A 17,466-nucleotide genomic window follows, 5' to 3' on the forward strand; every position below is an offset into this window, starting at 1 on the left:
ACAGCACATCAGAGTCTTCTCACCTGACAACCACAGTCAGTCTCTCGAATGCCGCTTCTTTAGATCAGTCGTTCTGATTTGAGTAACACTGAGGATTACAGAGGAGGAAGCGATGGTCCATCAAATGCTCTTTCAGGGCACAACTGTGAATTGACACAGACTCGCTCTGACATATTTTCCAAATCTGAGCATTTTTGTAATGTAATTGCATTATGACAAACAGAAATGTAGTCGGCCGTGCAAACTGATGACTTTAAGATCAAGCGGAGGCATCTGCCAAACGGTTAATTTAGCAATGGGATGAACACCTACTCCCGCCTGCTTTTAAAATTATTTAGGACAAACGTCATGTAATGTCATTGATGTTCATTTCACAAGCCGCTAGTGTGGTTTGTGTGCTGAGACACTGGCAGAAAGTAAAAAAAGAAGTAAGCAACAATTAGAAAGGTTGCGTTTAGCAAAAAAAGCGTTTAGCCTCTTACATGCATACAGTCTTTACTGGTAATTTACTGAGATCATGTGTGAACAGGACCTTGTCAGAAATACTGGTAAAATACCAGTAATATGCTTAAGGTGAACGCAGAACAATACAACCAGTATGAGCACGTAAGATGTCAACTCAGGGACAATCATAACATTCTGACACTGCGTTGTGTACGCTTGAGCAGTGTTGCCAAGTCTTCGTTTTCCCACGAAATTGGGCTACTGTAACTCCTGCTGTGGCTTGTTTTTCCATGTCTGTAGGTTGAAGCAACCCAAAAAAATATTTTTGCCCTCCTGTTTTTTTTTTTTAATTGGGGGATGAAACAATTGGACTAGTTGAGTTGCAACTGGGCGGGTTTTGTTTTGAACCTGGCAACCTTGTACTACGGTTTGAAGTCGTCTAATTCGCCATCTCTGGGCCGAAAATGGCTACTGCTGCACGAATGTGAATGTTTGATACAAAAATGAAAACACTGACAATGTATCAGTGGTGGAAAGAGTACTAAAAATTGTACTTAAGTAAAATTGTTGCTACTCAAGGAATAATTTACTTCTGTGCAAGTAAAAATACTGAAAAATAATCTGACTCAGATAAGAGTAAAAAAGTAGTTTTCTGAAAAACAACTCAAGTTACTGTGTTACAAAGTACTTTAGTATTTTTATTTTTTATTTTTACCCAGAATGAGGCGATGTAAGCATTATGGGAACGTTTAACTCTTTTATGTAATGTCTCACTTGTTTCACAAACACACAATTGCGATCCAACACTAATCAATATATATTTTAGAGCATAGCTGTTACATTCACTATACTGAAATGCAATGCTAACAGTGCTGATTCACTGAACGTGTTTACCTCTGTGTTTACAAATGTTTTCAAAAAATGTACAGGTGTTTTGAAACTGATGTGTGGATAGTGCTTTATTGATAGAAAAACGTAATGTCATTACCTGTGTGAACAGCACATTTTGTACAAATCCAAATTTTTTCCACAGAATTTCAAAATTCTCTTTGTATTCAAATGGTTTTTCATATGTGACCCTGGACCACAAAAAACAGTCTTAAGTAGCACTGGTATATTTGTAGCAATAGCCAAAAATACATTGTATAGGTCAAAATGATTGATTTTTCATTTATGCCAAAAATCATTAGCATATTAATATTATTAAAGGATACTTTGTAAGTTTCCTACCATAAATATATTGAATCTTAATTTTTGATGTAGTAATATGCATTGCTAAGAACTTCATTTGGACAACGTTAAAGGTGATTTTCTCACCTTTCTTTTGATTTTTTGCACCCTCAGATTCCAGATTTTCAAACTGTTGTATCCAATAATATAAATCCACTTGCAGCTCATTTCTGCATGCAAATAAGATAATTATAAATGTATTTAATTTTCCTCAACAAATTAGTTGCATTTAGTTGCATTTAAAAAAATAAAATAAAAAAAACATGACAAGTAACCTGACAGTAAGGGAAATTCTAATCATTTTCTTACAATTTACACAAGAAACAGCCTGAATCAGATAATCCCAAGTAAAACTACCGCTAATCTCACAAAACTTAAACCTAAACATCCCCAATTCAAATACACAAACTAAACATTCAAATTTATTGAAATCTCAAACGGTCGACCTCAGCTTTCCATACAGTGCAGATCACCAAGCATTCACTTTCCCTTCAATCACAAAGTCCTATTATCACTCCATTCACATTCAGGCTGCTGAACTCACTACTGAAGTCTGAATTTGAATTGAATTGTCTGTTCACACCTGAAAACTGCCTTGGAGGCGTTGAAGCCTGATTAAAGTGATTAAAGTCTCACCTATTCCTGCCAGTCAAAACACCACGTCCATCACCAGTGCTTTAGCAAGTGCTTTTCCCACTGCGGTGTTAATATTCAGAGTCACGGAAGAGTAAAAAGACACAAGCTGGTGTGAGATATCAGGTCATAAAAGAAAACGGTAAACTTATGCGTGCCAAAACTTTATAGCCCGCCAATGAATGTTTGCAAGACACCTTCACAAGGTTATAAAACCTAATAAAAAGGCAGTCGGCATGTTCCTGAATAGAAAAGAAGTGGAAAAGGTCAGATAAGCCAGCAATGTGCAGAGACACGTCGTGCGCTAAAAGGTTTTTCGAAAGTTTTCACACGCCAATTTAAAACTTTTGGACATTAGCCACCATTTCGATTGCCTAACAAGTGCATAAAAGTCCCAGAATTTAAAAAAACATAATCTTCCTATATTAATCCCATGGGGATTTAAAGCACATTGTGTTACATAAGTCACTATTGATAGTTCTCATACCTTAGTACAGCAAAAACAACATTATTCAATACAAATGCCACGCAAATTATATGTATCACACTAGACTGAAAAGAACGAGTCCTGTGGGTAAAAGATGTTTGTGTTTTGTCCTCTTGTGGATGAATGAGTCTCCATTCAGTTTGGAAACCTGACCTGAACCCGTGTTGACTGTGGCATACCGTAATTAAGACTTTAAAATACTGTAATTGCATTTAGGTGTGACTGTACTATAAAAGTATATGGTATAATGTGGAGATGATTATAGTAATGATAATATATGTAGTGTGTGTCTGGCTTCTCATCTGCAGGGATCCAGCTGCATGTGTGCATGCATTTAGTTCATAATGGGGCCTGTTTTATTACTGGCCTCCATGCCCTCTCCTGCCTGCCTAATTTGATATTGTTAACTGATACATTCCACTTTAAAAAAGGAGAGGTCACGCTAACCTCTCCAGACACAGGTGGGCTTACCCACAGAGGATATACACTTTCAGGAGTTTAACAATGACTTGAAAGATAGGCACAAACCATCAATTTTATTTTGTATTGTTTGCTGCAATAATGCTAAGGTTTCATTTCACACCAAAATATAGTTTATTTTAAAGTCATACACTCTCCGTAAGGCATGACCTTTTTGAAAGGTACACACATGTATACCTTAGCTACTAAATTCTACTTTCAATACACTTATATGTACTCTTTAGTTGTAATTAAGGTACATACATGCACCTTTAAAAAAAAACTGGCACAGTGACAGCTTTTTGTACCTTTTTTATTCATTAATTATTCATTTCCTTTGTTACTTTGTTTGATTAACCCTCTGATTGTGTTCAGGTTAAATTGACCTGAAATTCCCGAAAATACTAGTTAACGTTATCGCATTGGACTCAAACTTACTGACTTTGTTCACACAGGGTATAAGTACTTCTCAGAATTTCTTTTTAGAATTTTCATAATTTTTGGGGGGTTTTATTTCACCTAATCACACTTGTGGTGTTCCCGGGTCAAAAATGACCGGACTCCAAACTATTGCTTATAAATCTCTCATTATGCTATATTATCACCAAATATTGGATTCATTCTTTTTGTCAACTTGTTTTCTTTCATTTAGGACTGGGGTTTTGTGTTTCTATTTGCATCTGATTAATCGTAGGCCTCATTTATCTGAGAGTGGGTACCTCGTTTTTTGAGTGAAAAAAAAAACTTTTTTTATGCATAATTTTCATGATATAAAAAATTATGAAAATGTGCATTGTTTATCACACTAGTGTGCTTTAATGTTTAATCTGGTTTTGTGTTTCTATTTGCATCTGATTAATCGTAGGCCTCATTTATCTGAGAGTAGGTACCTTGTGTTTTTAGTGAAAAGAAAAAACTTTTTATGCATAATTTTCATGATATAAAAAATTATGAAAATTTACATTGTTTATCACACTAGTGTGCTTTAATGTTTAATCAGGAAGTTTGATTTTGCAATGCTTTTATTTTATACAAAATTGCCAAAAGTCACACTTGTGACACTATCTCATATTGTGAAAATTATGCATAATTTTTTTTTTTTTTTTTTTTGTTCACTCCAAACACTAGGTACCTACTCTCAGATAAATGAGGTATTTGATTAATCAGATGCAAATATTTAGAATCAATTATTTGGAGTCCGGTCAAAAATGAAAGAAAACAAGTTGACAAAAAGAATAAATCCAATATTTGGTGATAATTTAGCAAAATAAGAGATTTATAAGCAATTGTTTGGAGTCCGGTCATTTTTGGAATGTAACACCACTTTTATGCAATTTTGTACAAAATAAAAGCATTTAAAAGCAAACTTCCTGATTAAACATTAAAGCACACTAGTGTGATAAACAGTGCAAATTTTCATAATGTTTTATCTCATATCATGAAAATTATGCATAAACTTTTTTTTCACTCTAAAAACGAGGTACCTACTCTCAAAAAATAAATGAGGCCTATGACTAATCAGATGCAAACAGAAACACAAAACCAGTACTAAATGAAAGAAAACAAATGAACAAAAGGAATGAATCCAATATTTGGTGATATAGCATAATTAAACATTTCTAAGCAGTTGTTTGGAGTCCAGTCATTTTTGACTGGGGACATCAAAGGTGTGACAGGAATCCAAACACAATGAAGAGTTTTAAGTTTGGGTTGAAATCTGACCCACACTGGATGTTCTAGATTTGTAAAATTCACCCAGGAACTATAAGGGGGATGCAATCCGGAAATGAAACAAGGCACACACATACAGTGTCCACCACACCATTTGTCTGACAGCCAGCTATTTTTAATGTACATGCTGTACATGTGTTCATTCATTCGTAATGAGAACAAAATTTTAAGTCCTGGAACCACAAAATCGTGTGTAATTAGAGGTGCTCTGAAAAACTTCTTAAGGGCCTCATGTAGAGAGCTAAAGACCACCCAGCCCAACAGCCGCCCTCCTCAAACTCCACTGGGCTTCCACTGAGCGCAACGGGCCCTTACCTCTACATCTCCTAATTACAATCATTTGCCTCATACCAAACGAACACCGAACATCTGCTCCTAATGCTGCTGACTGTGATTATTAAGGAGATTTTACTCCCAGGTCGACATACGCAGGAAGCGCAACAGACAGGAATAACAAGGAGAGGTACAAGTCCGTGCGATTTGCTTTTATTAGCGGGGATACACTGCAACATGTTGAAGCAATGAGCCTGATATGTTTTGCTAGTTCATTAGTTAGTTTTTCCTGGCTCCGGATCCTGGCATGCAGTTTAACCAGGTGCTGATGAAGAGATCATTGACTTAACGTGGTTGACATACCTCACCGTCTAATGTCAGTTTACACTTGTGTGGCTGAAATAAAAACAGCAGCATGCTTGGTGATAGAGAAGCTGTAAGTAAAGAGCCTTTGTTAAAGAGCTTTAAATTATCAGTTAAGTCACTCAATCTTTGGGCTAATTGTCATGTATAATACAGAAATGTTTGTGAAACAAAGACACTTTTCACATATAAACTGCATCACTGCGTTACAAGACGTTACATAGATAATTATGCTTAGTAGTAATCCTGCTTTACAGTTAAAAGAGCCAATCATATTTTTGTTATTAGAATGTAAGCTCCTCCTCATTGATAAAGAAGCCAATCACACTCTTACTGAAAAGTGTAGTTGAAAACCCATCGTTTTATACATATTTTGTACTATGGGGGGCGCCATTACGTCAATGACGTCAAATGCTTGGATTCTGTGAGCTACCAGTGCTCCCTGTTGCTATTTTTTAAAACTAAAATAAAATAAAATAAAATTTGTTAGAGCACAGCTACTGAAAGAGCCCATAAATGGCAGATACAAGAAACGCTAGATGCCATTCTGGCAGGATGTAAACATGCCGATGCTTATCATGATGCCGCAGCCACTGAAGGAGTTTCTTAGTGTGGATTTCACTCGATATCCAGGGGCTTTTAGACTCCTTGTTGGAAACATTGATGGTTACGACATTTGGTTTTAAGTCTGCACTTATATTCATCGCCACCTATAAGCTTTTTCAGTAGCTGTGGTCGACTAAAAGCCTTAAAGGCATCAGGGCTGAAGTGGAGAGAACAAATACGCAGGTCCTTAGGAAGTTTTATTCATCTACAGGCATCTTCCCATTCTTTTCTTCTCTTTTTATCATTAGGTAAGCAGTGAAGACTTATATCTCTTGTTCTTCAACTGAAAATGACAACCAAAAGCCGCACAATGTGGCATTGTATCAATATTTTATTTGTTTAAGTTGTTTATTCCAAGCTGTGTAGTGGCAAAAATACCAAAAAGTAACGGCAGTAGCTTACCAAGTACAACCATTTTATGTCTTCGAAAGTAATGGCACCCCATAGTCTAAAATATGTATAAAACTATGTGGATTTTTACAATAACGTAAATCCTTCATGGATTTTTTACTGCATATTTTAGTAAGTCTTAATACCTGGGTTCCTTTCAAGAGGTGCCGCTTGTTTGTTTACTCTCGAATGTCTGTTAGCTTGACTAGCCCTAAAAGCTTGACTGGCCTGCTTTTTTTGTGCTAAAGAAGTGCAATGTATGATACAATTGCTGTCAGATTTAAATTTCTAATTTGAAATATGTTATTTTTTTCTAAGATTGAAACCCAAGTACTTTCCATGACTGGAAATAGCTGTTCAGGGGAGTTTCTCAGATGGCTGCCAAGTGAACTGACTTTCCTTAAATCAGTCAAGAGGTGAGTGTCATTTGTTACCTTCCACAAATGTGACCCTGGATCACAAAACCAGCCTTAAGTAGCACGGGTATATTTGTAGCAATAGCCAACAATACATTGCATCGTTCAAAATGATAGATTTTTCTTTTATGCCAAAAATCATTAGGATATTAAGTAAAGATCATATTCCATGAAGATATTTTGTAAATTTCCTAGCATAAATATAGCAAAACTTTATTTTTGCATTGAAATATGCATTTCTAAGAACTTAATTCGCACAACTTTAAAGGTGATTTTCTCAATATTTTGATTTCCAGATTTTCAAATAGTTCTCAGCCAACTATTGTTCTAACAAACCATACATCAATGGAAAACTGATTTTTTTTCAGCTTTCAGATGATGTATAAATCTCAATTCCAAAAAATTGACCCTTATGACCCAGGTTCACAAATGTTTAAAAGTCAGCATGAAATGGAAGTTCACCAGATCTACTTTTTAAATGCATTTTGTTGATTATTTTCTGTACAATTCATCAATTTTTTTTTTTTTGAATTTCCTTTCACCTTGTATTTAAATTATTCAAAATATAACTCTTTTGGCAGACTTGCCTGACTTCTAGCTCCCATTTAGATCTGCCTTTATCCTACCAATAACCAGCTTCCATTTCATTGCAGCTTTAAATCTCAAATGGCATTTGTGGTCCTAAAATCTAAAATGCAACAAAGAGTGTCCATTATTTTCAAATGCTGAAGTTAGCATGCCTATTTTTAGCCAAACGGTCAAGTGTTAGTGAGCGATCTGGAGACGCAGTGGAGGCCACCTACACACCGTTTCGAGAGTGCCAAACACAGACTTCAGTCATTCTGATGATAAATTGTGCAACCGTGAATGTTATCTTGCATCATCCCCATTTGGAGGGTAATTACTCCTCTCTCAGCAGGGAAATGCAAGCCAAAAGCCAAAGGGGGGAGAATGCAACAGTAATGACACTAGACCCCCAGGGCAGGTTGATTGTTTGGGCTTAAAACACACATAGGGTGTTATACAATCCAGTCTGTTTCACATAATTCATGCGCTGGTAACATGACAAGCCTACTGCTAATCACCAACCCTGCTTTTTTGACAAACAAGACTGTACTTTACTTTCACCGAGAGGCTATTTATACCTGGTAGGATAGTGCTGCTTTGGGGTGGCGGTGATGATATGTAATTGAACACCATGGGATGATATAGTAATCCTCACATAATGCCTGTCTGTGTCAGGGGCCCCTCTGACAAAATAATGCTATTCAGTTCCTTAAACCTGGGCTGAAGCTTTACTTCCTCTGTAGCTTAATCTTTTTGTGGGCATGTGGTTATTGTAAAGTGATACTGCACATCTTTGGTGCTGCAAAGACACTGATATCATAATTTGGTCTGATACATTGTGAGATGTGTTTAAATGAATCTGTTTATCTTCTGCAAAGAGGGGAAAAAGACAATTTCGCCTCATTAGGCATGAAAGAATTGTGTCATGGGAATGCAATGCATAATCATCTTCATCAAGTCTCTCTGAGGAGGAACAATTGTTATTGAAAGGTAAAGCCCTTTGTCCCTGAACAGATGTCTTGGGCCCTTTTGAGAGATTCCGGGTTGCTAAAGTAAACTGCATGCATGCGCTGCGCACATATACAGTGAGAATTTCAACAGCTTCATGGCATGAAAACCATAGAAGCAGAAAGGATGAGTCTCCAAAACAAGCCGTTGCATGTTGCATTTCACAGCTGAACGCTTTTAGATAATGAATCTCGTCCTGACGTTTGGCTTTTTCCAGCAAAGCAAACGGTCTGGTTTCCGGGGGTTCATTCATATTAGCACACAGGATGATTCTTTACAACTTGTTACTACTGCTAGCTATTAAACCCCCATACCTTTACCAGCCAAACAAGCACACAATAAAATCTCTGTTTGGTTGTAGTGCGCTGGAAAGCCCCGAGCATTCATTAGTAAACCACAGAAAATTTATAAGCATGTCTTCCATCCCACACTATGCGGAAGAAGCCATTACAGTGTCTTAAAGGTGAAATATTTTTGGTTCCACTTTGGTTCGCCTTATCTACTATGTACTTGCATTTAAATTAATCATTTGATACAATGCACTTATTGTGTACTTTTACACCTTAATCCACCCTTAAACCTACCCATACCATTAAACCTGTCCCTAACCTTACCCATTTCCCACCTCAATAGCAGCAAATGTGTTTTGCAATACAATAAGTACATTGTACTTCTTTTTTGATGTAAGTACATAGTAGTTAAGGCCACCTAATATAAAGTGGGACCATATTTTTAATAAGTTGTTTGCACAGGGTTCTCACACGTGTCAAATGTTATCTAATGACCATTTGTGATCCAATTTGAATATTTGCATAACTAAATTGCTCCGTTTTGAAAGCTCATTTATTGAATAAAGAATTTATTTATTTTTATTTTTCAGAAATCTATAATATGTACATGCATTGCATGGGTCAAAATGATCGATTTTTCTTTTATGCCAAAAATAATTAGGATATTAAATGAAGATCGTGGTCCATGAAGATTTTTTGTGCATTTCCTACCGTAAATATATCAAAACATAAGTTCTGATTAGTAATATGCCTCGCTAAGAACTTCATTTGGACAACTTTAAAGGCAATCTTCTCAATATTTAGATTTTTTTGCACATTCAGATTTCAGATTTTCAAATGGTTGTATCTTGTCCTATCCTAACAAACCATACATCAGTGGACAGCTATTTATTCAGCTTTCAGATAATGTATAAATCTCTTTACCCTTATGACTAGTTTTGTGGTCCAGATCACATACAGTGCCAGAAGCCCTAGATTATAACGCATGATTATTCAGACCGCATTTAATTTAATAGTACTCTTGTTTTAGGCCTAAGGCGAGATAGACAGGAAATAATGGAATGGTCAGGAATTGAGAATTTGGAGTCTCAATTTGATTTCACATCGCCCATATTAGCAGAACCATGACCTCAAATGACTGGTGAGCATGTGAATGCCAGAGAAACGAGATGAACAAGACTCATGAGTGCATGTACTTAAATAGTAAGATCCTGATTGAATTTGCGACTTGGCTCATTGGCTTGATCAGCATTGCTTTTTAAGGCCTGGGAATGTGACAACGTTCACATGAGAGTAATCAGAGAAGGAAGCGGGAGATCTTTTTGTGCCCAAGCCAAGAAATCTGTATCTGAATTTTCACACCTGCTCCAATTAAAGTTACAGTTGTAATGTAAATGTATATTTAATCTCAATCGGTTATCGTTATGGCGGAAGCATTGATCTTTGCTACTTATCAATCCAAAGGCCGTAATTCAAGCAGCTTGCTGCCTTTCAGCTGTCAGGATGAGTGTATGCTCCCCTCCGCAGCAGTTGAGATGCCGTTATCTCCGACTGCTGAACGTCTGCCGCACGTGTTTACCTTGTCTCATCCTCGCACTTTTGATTATAAGGCAGCTGCCGGCAGCCGTCTGTCTGACTGAGCCAAATCATTACCTGCCTTTAATCTCCTGCTCTGATACTGCCTGTTGTGGGTAATTACCGCGGTGCCAAATCAACTTGTTCTCACTTGCATTTACAAAAAACTAAACAAGAAAGAAAAAAAATAATCAAATCTATTACTCTGATCCCTTGGCTTTGCAAAAGATCGACTCGTTCTTACCTCATACTCATAACTCAATTTTTGTCTCCTCCCTTATGTTCTGTCAACTCATTTTGCGGAGTATGACGTGTTTTAATATCGACCCCGCTGTTCCGCAACATGTCCTTGAATATGATTTGTTTTCGTGAGCGAGCCAAGGCCAGACATTTGTGTTTCATTTTCAGGCACCGAGTAATTAGAAACAACTCGAGCATCTCCCACATTGAGCCAGACAAGTGCCTTGACCTACAAGCTGTCAGTCATGGTGGCTTATTTCCATTTTCTCAGCTTTTCGGTGCTCACATTTAAGCGACTTTTCATAGCTTTCATAGGGCTTTGTGCTGCTTGTTACACTATTGTTCAAAAGTTTGACATTTTTTCAAATGTTTCTGAAAGAAATCTAATTTAAAATAGCTGTTTTAATATATTTTAAATGTAATTTATTCCTGTGATGGCAAAGCTCAATTTTCAGCATCATTACTTCAGTCTTCAGTGTCACACGATCCTTCAGAAATCATATTTTTATTATTACTATCAATATTGAAAACAGTTGTGCTGCTTAATATTTTTAATGAAACTGGATTTTCAGGATTCGTGGATGAATATAAAGTTCAAGAGAACAGCGTTTATTTAAAATATAGATCTTTTGTAACATTATAAAAGTGTTCACTATCAATTTTGACCAATTTAAAGTATCCTTACTAAATACAAAAAGCCCAAAGTTTAATGTCAAAGTCATTTTGAGCCAAGGTGCAAATGTTTCTGATCGTGTTCGTACCTTTTTCTTTTACTGCCATTATGATTAAACGATTAAACTGGCACTAAAGACTTGCTAGCATTGACTTGCATTGCTTTAGACTATTTGGCTTCGCTGATGTTGTTCTCGTTGCTATCTGAGGAAATATGTGTTGTCTAAGAAGTGGTTTGAAGAGCTTGCTAGTTTAAATACCAGCTGGCCTGTATCAGAATCCGACACTTTGACTCTTTCAGCCCAGCTAAAGAGCAGCTTGTCTCTGGCCCCCTCTCCACGCTTGGCAGATAGAAAGCTGCCAAATGTGTTTGAGGTGTGGGGTGATTTGCATAGGTGAGCACACGTCAGGGCCTCCCAGTATAAACGGACCACTGTGAACCTCCTCTGCTCGCCACTAGTAAATCAACACAGATACATATACAAGCACTCCTCAGAGCATATCCTGTCGGCCAGGATCTGGGGATAGAATCGCTCTTTCTGTCACTTACGTAGCTAAAAGCACACACGCGGACTTGTTCTCACACAAATATCCTTCTATTTCACATGCTAGATATTTAGTTATCGTATAATTTCAAACACTGCTCTAGCTTGACCAACCCAAATGGAAAAAGCTTAAACAATGCTTTTGTTTGTTTGTGTCCAAGACGAGCAAATTGGATTTTCCACATCTTTAACCACACAGAAATTCAAAAACTGCTAAAACAATAGAAACACTCACAAAAATCATAATGGTTTCCACTACAAATACCATCACAAGCCATCAACTTTTAACCATCGAAACCATTAAAAAATGCTTTCTGTAAAAGTTTTAGGACATATTCCATTAGGATTTAGTGGTTTTAACAAGCCACCAATAGAAGGCAACCAAATACCAGTAGAAACCCACAGGGTCCATTACAGTTTCTCTTAAAACCAAAAAGTCCCTCACTAAAACTACTACAAATTTTATGATTGTGCCTATTGATTTTTTTTTTCAATTCTTTTTTTCAGCAGGGTACTTGCTGTCTAAATGGTTTATGATTTCTTTTTTGAGAACATTTCCATAATAGTCAGTTACGCAACTCAAAACAACTTCAAACACATCTAAGAGACATTATAACCGAACCATGAGAGCATGAAGACACATTACAATCACTCTCTAGTACCGTCAGCTGAAACCGAGCTTCACATGTGGCCGTAATGGCTCATCTATTAACCGAGTCTTTACATAACAATCTCAGATCTCTGTTCGGTGCCACATTTGGAAATCTGCCACTTCCACTCAAGTCACCTGAGAAGCCCCAGGGGTCTAGTTAACTGGTTTGTCATTCACTCCCACATGGAGTGTCTTTTAAAATACCAGGCATTGCTTAAAGGAGTAGGTCACCCCCAAAACACTATCTCTGGTGTTATTTACTCATCCTTATGTTGCTACAAGCTTTAAACGTCCTTTTTTCACTTCAGCCATTCACTTTTGTTGATGCAATGGTGTCATTCTGACTGACACAAGCCATACAACATGATGGTGAGTAAACATCATATTTTTGGGTTTAATATTCATCTGAATAGACGATATAATGTAATTTTGAGGTGTATTAGCTTATGAAATTGATATATAATATATTAAGTTAGTGTAAGCTAACGTTGTTCTGACGTTTTCGTCGTATCTGTTGCTGAGCAACGGTTTTGAGCAACGGACACGACGACATCGTCAGGCCAAATCTCCACTAGCAACCGCTAGAGGACACCAGCACCTAATTTACAGAGGATTCAGTCGATATTCACCCTCAAAAATAAGAAACAGATGGATATTGTGCGGTTTAAAGTATATTTTAATCAAAATACTACTTTTACGAAATATATAGTAAAACAATTCAGGCAAATTCGCGCCCAAACAAATCTTTCACTGAGAACCGATATACCTTATATCTCCTTTGCCTTATATGGAAATGGTCCCCAACGGCTAGTATTTAACAACAGCATTCTTTTCTTTTTATTATGGAAAAGGCGAGTCTTTGGGTCATGGACCGGTGAGCTACATGTCAGGAGACCAAACGGCAACCTGATTGACAGGAAAGAGAAACTTTAATGCCGGTAGTGACCTGAGTGACAAGGAACAGCTGAGTGTGTGTGTATACACACATCTGGAAACCTGCAGGGCTTCACACTAGACATCCATATGCTGTAACTCACCGTGCGTCTTTACGCACTATAGTTGGTAGGTACAGTACGGTGTTTCTATAGTTTAAGCGATTTTACACATATATATCACGGCCTAAATGCAATTACATTCTAAATCATTTATACTCATTCAGTCAGTTTTTTATTTTAAATCAGTAAAAACGTTGATGTGTCATGCATACAAATGTTTTCAATCCTTTGGATTCTGAACTTTGAATTGCGGATCTTAAAGTTAAATATCTATGCGGTTTAACCAATGACTTGTAATGTCTGTCGGCATTATTATTTGTTTTTTAAAAGTAAACCAGTTTTGTTTTTATAATATTTATAATTTTGTTTGGTAAACTAAAGTCAGTGTAGTGTAACCAACAAACTGAAAGCATATTTGTTTGCTTGTGAAAAGAAAAACATAAAACAGGGAGGACAATGTTATTGTTATATTAAAGAAGATCTGTTATTTTCACTAGCACTTCATGGGTAGACCACTTGACATTTTGTGGTCATTAGATAATTTAGTTATAAATGTTTTCAAAACATGAATACAACGATGATATTTTTAAGAACTTGGCACAAGTCTCATTTAAAAATCTCCTTTTATTTATCATTGACTCAAATGCGCATAGAAAGTTCACGCACTTTCTTTGCTCTCCATTATGGTACCTTTAATTCATGCCTACGCAGCTGGAAAAGATGTTTCTGATTTCCCCGTTTTCGCACATCGCATAGGCTAAATCGACATTTTACGACCCTGTATCATTAAAAACTAAACAAATAATGGCATGCAGAAATGTGCAAACATACTTACGGGGACGATATGAGTTGATTTATTTCCGTTGCTGTTAGAGAATATTCACAAATTGTGTCATTTGCTCGAGTCCGGATGACGGAAAGTAAACCAACGGTCTTTGTAGAGGACGTGGAGCTGTTCAGTATCCAAATAGCGCGAGCCAATGGGTCAGCATAGCGGAGACGCAGAAAGCGAGTTTGAATCCCAGCTGCGATGAGTAAACACGCAGTCTGCAGTCAGTTAAAGAGCCTGTGTGTTCAGTGCGCTGAAATGACATGAGCGATACTCTGCGCTGATTGGCTCAGACGCGCGGCCTCCTCCAATCCCTCCACACTTACATTCTTGCTCCTGCTCTCTCACTTTCAGAGGGGTCCAAAGTAAATTAAACATCAGCGGACGAATGAATGCGCAAAAGCGCACATTGATTTGTGCGATATAGTGGAGAAATCAGAATCTTAACCCGTTCAAACTCAGGGGGCAGTAAAACATGGCAATGCTTTATTTGTACTGAACCATAACTGATAATCACTAAAAATCAGTTCATGAAAATGTTTTAGTGATTCTTTCTAATAGCCATTACCATATAGGCCTACTTTTTAAACAGTAGCAATGTCTAAATGTGTAAAGAATGTATAAGTAAGCCTATAAATACCCTTTAAATAGTCTACACTAAGAGCTGGAATTCAGTATATTTTGAATTTCCTTGTAGAAATTGAGACGTCCAATTGAGATAAGATGTTTAGATACACTAAATAGCCTTAAAATTCTGTGGGGAGAAAGTTGTATATAAACTGGGAATTTTGAGTTTACATCTCATTACATTTTAACTTGAGTTTATATCTCAAGTTAACATATTGCAGTTCTGAGTTTATATATTCTTTCTTTTAGAGAATTGCAAGATTTCAGAAAAAAACTGAATTGTGAGTTATAAACTCAGATATGAGATATAAACGTGTTATTCTGAGGAAAAATGTCATAAATGCAAGATATAAACTCAGATATGAGATATAAATTCATAATTCTGAGAAAGGCAGAATTGCGAGATGTAACTTAGAATTCCAGTTTTTTTTTTTCTCACAATTCTGAGTTTGCGTCTTATATCTTGAAATGATAAAATTATAAGATATATAGGCTAACACTTCTGTGAAAAAAAGTCAGAATTGCAAGATATAAACTCTGAATTCTGACTTATTTTCTTGTTCTGAGTTTACATCTTACTGCATTTTAACTTGAGTTTATGTCTCAAGTTAACATATTGCAATTCTGAGTTTATATATTCTTTCTGCGAAAGAATTGCAAGGAAAAAGTCTGAATTAAGAGATAGAAGATATAAACTTTTAATTCAGAGGGATAAAAAGTCAGAATTGTGGTATATATACTAAGAATTGTGCGATATGAACTCAGACTTCTGACTTTTTTCTCCCAGTTCAATTTAGAATTATGACATAAACTTACATTACATTTGTTTCTTAGTTGACATCTTATATCTTGAAATTGTTTAATTCAGAATTATGAGATATAAACTCAGAGTTGCAAGATATATAGCCTAACATTTCTGTGAAAAAAAGTATTGTGAGATATAAACTCAGAATTCTGACTTATTTTCCTGCAATGAGTTTACATCTCACTACATTTTAACTTAAGTTTATGTGTCGAGTTAACATGTTGCAATTCTGAGTTTATATATTCTTTCTGTGAAAATTGTGAGATATAAACTCAGATATGAGATATAAACTCATAATTCCGAGAAAGTCAGAATTGCGAGATATAAACTAAGAATTGTGCGATATAAACTCAGTTAGGAGATCGAAACTTAGAATTAAACTAGATGTAAACTCAGAATTGTGACAGTTTTCTCCCAATTCTGAGTTTACATCTTATATCTTGAAATTGTTCAATTCAGAATTATGACACATAAACTCACATTTACAAGATGTATATCCTATTCTTTGAAAAAAATCCTAACGATTCTGTGAAAAAAGGATTGCGAGATATAAACTTTGAATTCTGACTTTTTTGCAATTCACATCTCACATTTTAACTCGACTCGTGTTAACATATTGCAGTTCTGAAGCTATATATTCTTTCTGCGAAAGATTTGCAAGGGAAAAAGTCTGAATTAAGAGATAGAAGATATAAACTTTTAATTCAGAGGGATAAAAAGTCAGAATTGCGGTATATGTACTAAGAATTGTGCGATATAAACTCAGACTTCTGAGAAACTTAGAATTAAAATAGTACTTTTTTCTCCCAGTTCAATTTAGAATTATGACATAAACTTACATTTACAAGATATATAGCCTGTTCTTTGAAATTAAAAACTAAAAATTTTGTGGGAAAAAAAAGATTGTGAGATATAAACTTGGAATTCTGACATTTTTTGCAATTCTGAGTTTACTTCTCACTACATTTTAACTTGACTCGAGTTAACATATTGCATTTCTGAGGTTATATATTCTTTCTGTGAAAGAATTGCAAGGAAAAAAAGTCAGAATTAAGAGATATAAATTCAGATATAAGATATGAACTTTAATTCAGCGGGAAAAAGTCAGAATTGTGGGATATAAACTCGTAGTTCTGAGAAAGTCAAAATTGTGAGGTATAAACTCAGAACTGCGAGATATAAACTCAGATATGAGATATAGTTTCGTAATTCTGAGAAAGTCAGAATTGTTAAATATAAACTCGAATATGAAATATAAACTTGTAATTCAGAGGAAAAAAGCCAGAGATGCTAGATGTAAACCCCGAATAGTGAGCTATAAACTCAGACTTCTGAAACAAGAAACTATCTTCCATATTATTATTGCATATCATCAAAAATAAAATATAAACAAAGTCCCACACATTGCTATTCTTTTGCACACTCCTTTTTTTTATAGAGAAACCAATCATTTTTCAATCATTTTTATTATTTTATTCTAGCATTTTCATAAAAAATGGTCTACAAAAAAAAAATCTCCCATAGCTCTCAAATATCATATGCACTTGTGTATTTAATTATGCAGTGTCAACATGCACCACACCAGCCCATGACGTCAATGACAAGACATGCGTGAACTAATAACACTCC

The 17,466-nt window shown here is 35.9% G+C and overlaps 1 protein-coding gene across 1 annotated transcript in view; it reads right to left on the minus strand.

Moving 5' to 3' along the window:
• Window positions 1-14,614, minus strand: part of prickle1b (prickle homolog 1b) — a 29,929-nt gene extending 15,315 nt beyond the window's left edge. Inside the window, exon 1 of the mRNA XM_073838746.1 lies at window positions 14,412-14,614. The gene's annotated coding sequence lies outside the window, so the exon portion shown is untranslated. The remainder of the gene's footprint in view (window positions 1-14,411) is intronic.
• Between the last annotated feature and the right edge of the window lie 2,852 nt (window positions 14,615-17,466).

The sequence above is a fragment of the Garra rufa genome, chromosome 4 (genome assembly GCF_049309525.1).
Source record: "Garra rufa chromosome 4, GarRuf1.0, whole genome shotgun sequence".
In the NCBI taxonomy this organism is placed as follows: Eukaryota; Metazoa; Chordata; class Actinopteri; order Cypriniformes; family Cyprinidae; genus Garra; species Garra rufa.